Source organism: Pristiophorus japonicus, chromosome 33 (assembly GCF_044704955.1).
Source record: "Pristiophorus japonicus isolate sPriJap1 chromosome 33, sPriJap1.hap1, whole genome shotgun sequence".
NCBI classification, from domain to species: domain Eukaryota; kingdom Metazoa; phylum Chordata; class Chondrichthyes; family Pristiophoridae; genus Pristiophorus; species Pristiophorus japonicus.
Window position 1 is genome coordinate 6,842,310 of NC_092009.1, and position 6,173 is coordinate 6,848,482.

The 6,173-nt window shown below is 43.6% G+C and overlaps 2 non-coding genes across 2 annotated transcripts; both read right to left on the reverse strand.

The window, feature by feature from the left end:
- Nucleotides 1-1,577: 1,577 nt before the first annotated feature.
- trnap-cgg (transfer RNA proline (anticodon CGG)) lies at nt 1,578-1,665 on the reverse strand. Its single transcript is given in 2 exon segments — nt 1,578-1,613; nt 1,630-1,665. It is a non-coding gene; the product is annotated as a tRNA-Pro (tRNA).
- Nucleotides 1,666-5,781: 4,116 nt separating this feature from the next.
- Nucleotides 5,782-5,854, reverse strand: trnav-uac (transfer RNA valine (anticodon UAC)). The gene has a single exon. It is a non-coding gene; the product is annotated as a tRNA-Val (tRNA).
- Between the last annotated feature and the right edge of the window lie 319 nt (nt 5,855-6,173).

Sequence of the window (6,173 nt, forward strand, 5' to 3'; positions counted from 1 at the left end):
GAGCAAGGGTCTGGTTATTGTCAAACAGCAAATGAAATATTAATTCTGGAAGAATAACATTGAAACGAAATGTGATCCTGACACCCAGAAACTTGTGCTAAGGCTAAAGGTAAAATGTTGCATTCCTTCCTGCAAAAAATTCCTTTCACAAACATTTCTCTGAACAAAACGTCACAAAACAAAAATGTTCCTTTCAAAGTCATTAAACTCCCGAATTTCCACGCAACGCGACTCTCCTGAATCAGATGCCTCAAGTTTTGCCGACTCCATCCATATCCGTTTGCTCCAAGGTCTGTCTCCCTGTTTCCCCGGTGTCATGCAGAGATCCGCCTGCTGCCCTCATTGATTTCACTCTCTAATATTCCAACAGCAGCCATGGTTGAGTGAAGGTTTGTATTCTGTTAATCGTCGCCAATTGTTGTGAAAAGTAGAACACCAGGAGGCTGAGTACTGTGAGCTAAACTTAGTGTGATCTTAGTCTTTTTATTACAACTCCAGAGTGCCTGAACAACATGGCAGCCAACCTTTTATACTGGCACTGCAGGTGTGGGCAGGTGACCATTAGGACTCCAACAGTCACGCCCTCTGGTGGCAAGTATGACATAGTTACATACTTCACATAATTGTTATCGTTAAGAAGTTATAATTCCAATGAATGCCTGAATCATCAGAAAGGAGCCTGGTTTGTAGGACAAGGCTACATGTCAGGAAGGAGCGTAGTTAGATGACAAGGGAAGTGATACTCTGATGATAATTTGGAGAATAAAAAGAGTAAATACTGGAAACACTGAGCAGGCCAGGCAGCATCTGTGGAGAGAGAAACAGAGTTAACGTTTCAGGTTAATGACCTTCCATCAGAAGTTGGGCAGTTGTGTTAGGTAATATTATTAAAAGTTTCAATTGTCACGAAGCAGGGGTAAGGAAAAGATATAAAATTTGGCATTTGAAACAGATAGTTTAGAATCCGATTAATGTTTGATCAATTTGTTACCGAGCTGAAAACTGCAACGTGTTTGTGTTCTTCGGCTAACATTCGCAAGGTTTGGGTGTAAGTACTATTAAGTGGATGTTTCATTATTGTCTGCTTAATAACTCTGACATTTAATGTTGCGGACCCTATTCCTGCACTGCGTGTGTTCCAGCTCTGTTTGGAGCACCGATCCCTTCAATCCGTCGCTTACAGGGACAGTTGGATTCACCGTTTCTTTGTTTGGTGAAATTTAAAGATTGAAAGCGGCGCACATCAACCTGGTGACCGACTCACTAACCGCTACACGCTGGTCCCGTGAGATGGATGCACAGTTACTGTTACAAGCTTGAACGCAGGTACAAGCAAAACTCATTCATAGAAAGTCTAAGTCCCTGAGGCACCTGATTTTTTGCACCAAACTCCTTCGCTACGAGTTGCGGTTCGTGTGGGGTGATTTGGTAAATCTTTCCCCACACGACAACACTTCAAACACAACTCAACGGATGCAAAGTGCTTTGGGGCGTCATGAGTTCCTGAAAGGTGTTGTGGAAATGCAAGTCCTTCTTTGCAAAAGTTTGACACAATTTCAAAATTCTTGGTAAATTGAGGGCTCGTCCGGGATTTGAACCCGGGACCTCTCGCAAATATCAAACAATAACCCCGAAGCGAGAATCATACCTCTAGACCAACGAGCCAACTGCTCAATAGACGTGGAGATAAGGTGTAACCATTATTGAAACATTTTTAGTGTGTTGCTATTCTTGATTGGAGGAGCACATGAGATGGAATCAGTGACTTTGCTTTTTCGACCTGTCTTCTGAAGCACCGCACGGTCCAACTCCGAAAGTCAATGAGCTGTTGGGACGTTAGTGTATCCAGGCTGTGGGTGGCCACCCCGAGCGCAGCAGAGGGGTTTCTGTATTAGTTCTGGGTGGGGACAGTACCTTTCTCCTTCTCTCTTCCTCTTGTCTATAACCCTGTGCTTTGGTTTCTCTATTTATTCCCCTGTCTCAGTTTCTAGTGTTTAAAAGGGAACAAAAGATAAAATGGGTCTCACTGTGGAACAATTTATCTCACTCAAAGTTAGACACACTACCGTGGGCAGCACGAATCCAGGTAGGTAGTTGTTGATATTCAGGGTCATATATAAATATATATAAATATATCGACATGCATCGTAACAGTTCCCTGGTGGTCGAGCGGTTAAGACCCGGCGGACTAACCTGGTTTCAATCCTCGATCAATTCATCACATAAAAATAATTGAGGTCTGTGAGACGATTAATAATTGCTGTAACCACCATGAATACCAATACTTTCTGTGATAGACCGAGCTTACAGACTATCTGACATTTCCGGGCATGTATTCCGGGTTTAATTTTGTAAACTGGGTGAGTTCGCTGATCGCGGATATAAAGGTAGGAGCCTCTGTGGCCCCAATGTGAGGATGTGGAAGTGAACACGGTGGCTGGGTGATCCCTGACATTTCTGTAAAGGGCAGCGGAGGAGAAGGATTGAGAACATTCAATGCAGGACAGAAGTTGTTTTAGCTGAGCCAACACACAATGCCGATCAGCACAGACGGAGCTCACTGGTCACCTCCCCTCTGTTGGGGTTATTGTACCAGAGGTTTCTGTAGTGTAGTGGTTATCACGTTTGCTTTACACGGGGAAGGTCCCTGCTTCAATCCCGAGTTTAGTCTCCTGGCAAATGCTGCCTGACCTGCTGAGATTTTCAGCATTTGCTATTTTTCTCCTGCTAAAAGGGCTCACTTATTCCTTAATTGCTTTTTATTTCACTTCAATAAATAGATAACTTTGACTGAGAGAAAACGGATCCACCGGGGACATTTTGCGTGTGAGGCCAACGTGATATCCGCTGCACTGCAGCCCATCAAAAAGTGAGAAACCACTGAATATAAAGGATGAGCTGGTCAAAGTCAAACCCTTCTTTCTTATTCAGCAGTGGCATGAACGGGAGTCAGACGCCACAAAGTTTAATTAAAGACACAAAAACAAGTAACACTTGCAAATCTTTTCACTGTAAAATTCTTTCACTTTATTTGAAATCCGACAGCATTGAATCTGAAAATACGCACGGTGGGATTTTATCTTCACTACTGATTTTATTTTGTGTGCACGATAGGAAAAACCGGTGCTGCTAAATTTGATAAATGTTGCCCCAGATCCCTGAAGACTTTGAACCAGAAAGCTAAAATACAGTGAGTAAAAAGGGATATGGTTTTCGAGTTGAGATGCAAAGCACAGGCCAAATGATTGAAGTATGGAATGTCCCTGAGTTAGCATTTATTTGATTGTGCAAAAGTAGATGAGGGGTTAATTAATGATGGTTTCCAGTGAAAGCAAGAGAAACGTTTTCGAATAAACCATACGGTGACTGTCCACTGAGCGCTGTTTGTGATACCTGGTGGGAATGGGCGGGGATTTTCAAGCCCCTTGTATTGCAGAACCTTCATATAGACAAAAATCTCCAGTTCCCTGTGTAGGTCTCATGGTGCAACATTAGTGTGTCTGACTCTTGATCAGAAGGTTGCGTATTCAAATCACGTTAGGGTCAGTGTTTTTTTTGGATATTTTTCTTCCAGAATTAATATTTCATTTGCTGTTTGACAATAACCAGACCCTTGCTCCAAGGTCTGTCTCACTGTTTCCCCGGTGTCAGGCAGAGATACACCTGCTGCCCTCAATTATTTCATGTCACAGGACACAAAATTTCAAATCAATCTGCAGGGGCCACACACAGCAGTGAGTAGTCAGGATGGCCGAGCGGTCGAAGGTGCTGTGTTCAGTTCAAAATCTATCTTGAAGACAAGGGTCCAAATGCCACTTCTGGTGTTTATTATTTTTAATCATTAAGCAGAAACAAAAACCAACTTTGTTAATATTGAACCATTAATGTCAATTATTTCATTTTTTCTAATCTTTAATTGATCAATGATCGCGCCCGGTTGCGATACGGGGATTTTTCACGTGTTAAGCGAATGTGATAACCACTACACTACAGAAACACTGCAATTGACACAATGCGAGGAACATAACCAGCGCTTTAACCTACACAGCTAGCCGATACTTCAGGAGCTGGTTTTACGAGAATAGAATGACGGTGCTATATTTAGGAAGGCTGTGAGTGTGGTAGGAATTGATCTCGTGTTTCCCAGACTTTACACATCGGAACAGGAGCTGGCCATTTAGCAGCGAGTGGTTAGGATCAGGAATGTACGGCTTGAGACTTTCTGGCCTGAGGTAAGAAGGTGGTGCTCAGGAATAAGGTGAAAGGTTGAAATTCTGCACTGACTCTCTTCAACAAACTCCAGCACCAGGTCAGACGGAAATGTTGAGCGAGCAGCTGAACAGCTGAATCCCACTTTGAAGGAGTTGGCCGTGGTGTCAAACAAATGTGTTCCGTTTAATGATAATTATTGTTAGAATTGGAATTCAAGCTGAACACACGTGTAGAGGAGACAGTGACCTGAACACAGCACCTTCGACCGCCCGGCCATCCTGACTATTCAGCGCTGTGTGTGGCCACCTGCAGGTTGATTTTGAACTTTTGTGTCCTGTCACATGAAATAAATGAGGGCTGCAGGCGTATCTCTGCCTGACACCGGGGAAACAGTGAGACAGACCTTGGAGCAAGGGTCTGGTTATTTACAAACAGCAAAGGAAATATTAATTCTGGAAGAACAATATCCAAAAGAGCAATACCCCAACATGATTTCAACACACAACCTGTTGATCGGGAGTCAGACACACTACCGATGCACCACGAGGGGGACACAGTGAGCTGGAGATGTTCATCTATATGAAGGTTCTGCAATACAAGGGGCTTTAAAATCCCTGCCCATTCCCACCAGGTATCAAAATCAGCGCTCATCTGACAGTCACCGGATGGTTTGTTCGAAAACTTTTCTCTTGCTTTCACGGGAAACCATCATTAATTAACCCCTCACCTTCTTTACACAATCAAACAAATGCTAACTCAGGGACATTCCATACTTCAATCATTTGGCCAGTGCTTTGGGGAGCGGGCAGGGAAATGCCCTGAGTCCATTATCAGATCAGCCATGATTGTATTAAATGGTGGAGCAGGCTCGAGGGGCCGTATGGCCCACTCCTGCTCCTATTTCTCATGATCTTATGTTCTTATGCATGTGAACTCATTTTACGCAATGTATTTTAGCTTTCTGGTTGAAAGTGTTCATTGCCGATGACACCACGAATCTGGGGCAACTATTATCAAATTTATCAGCACCGATTATTCCTACCGTGCACACAAAATACAATCAGTAGTGAAGATAAAATCCCACCGTGTGTATTTTCAGATTCAACGCAGTAGCATTTCAAATAAAGTGAAAGAAGTTTACACTGAAAAGATTTGCAAGTTTTAATTGTATTTGTGTCTTTAATTAAACTTTGTGGCGTCTGACTCCCGTTCATGCCACTGCTGAATAAGAAAGGAGGGTTTGACATTGACGAGACTGCACTGCCCCTGATATTTGTCAGCTCATCCTTTATATTCAGTGGTTTCTCGCCCTTTGATGGGCTGCAGTGTAGCGGATATCACGTTGGCCTCACACGCAAAAGGTCCCCGGTGGATCCATTTTCTCTCAGTCAAAGTTATCTATTTATTGAAGTGAAATAAAGAGCAATTAATGAATAAGGGAGCCCTTTTGCCAGGAGAATAAATAGCAAATAAAAACAGCAAATGCTGCAAATATCTGCAGGCCAGGCAGCATTTGCAGGAAGACGAAACTCGTTTCCGATTGTTCATCCACAGCAAGTTTAAATATAATGTTTCTGCCTGGGATTGAACCAGGGACTTTTCGCGTGTAAAGCAAACGTGATAACCACTACACTACAGAAACCTCTTGTATAACAGCCCCCACAGCGAGGAGCTGACCAGTGAGCTCCCTCTGTGCTGATCGGGAATGTGTTGGCTCACTTGAAACAACTTCTGTCCCACACTGAATGTTCTCAATCCTTCTCCTCCGCTGCCCTTTACAGAAATGTCACGGATCACCCAGCCACCGGTTCACTTCCACATCCTCACAGTGGGGCCACAGAAGCTCCTCCCGTCTCCCCGCGATCAGCGAACTCACCCAGTTTACACAATTAAACCCCAAACACGTGTCCAGCAAAGTGCAGGAGAAGCCAGATAGTCTGCAAGCTCGGTCTATCACAGAA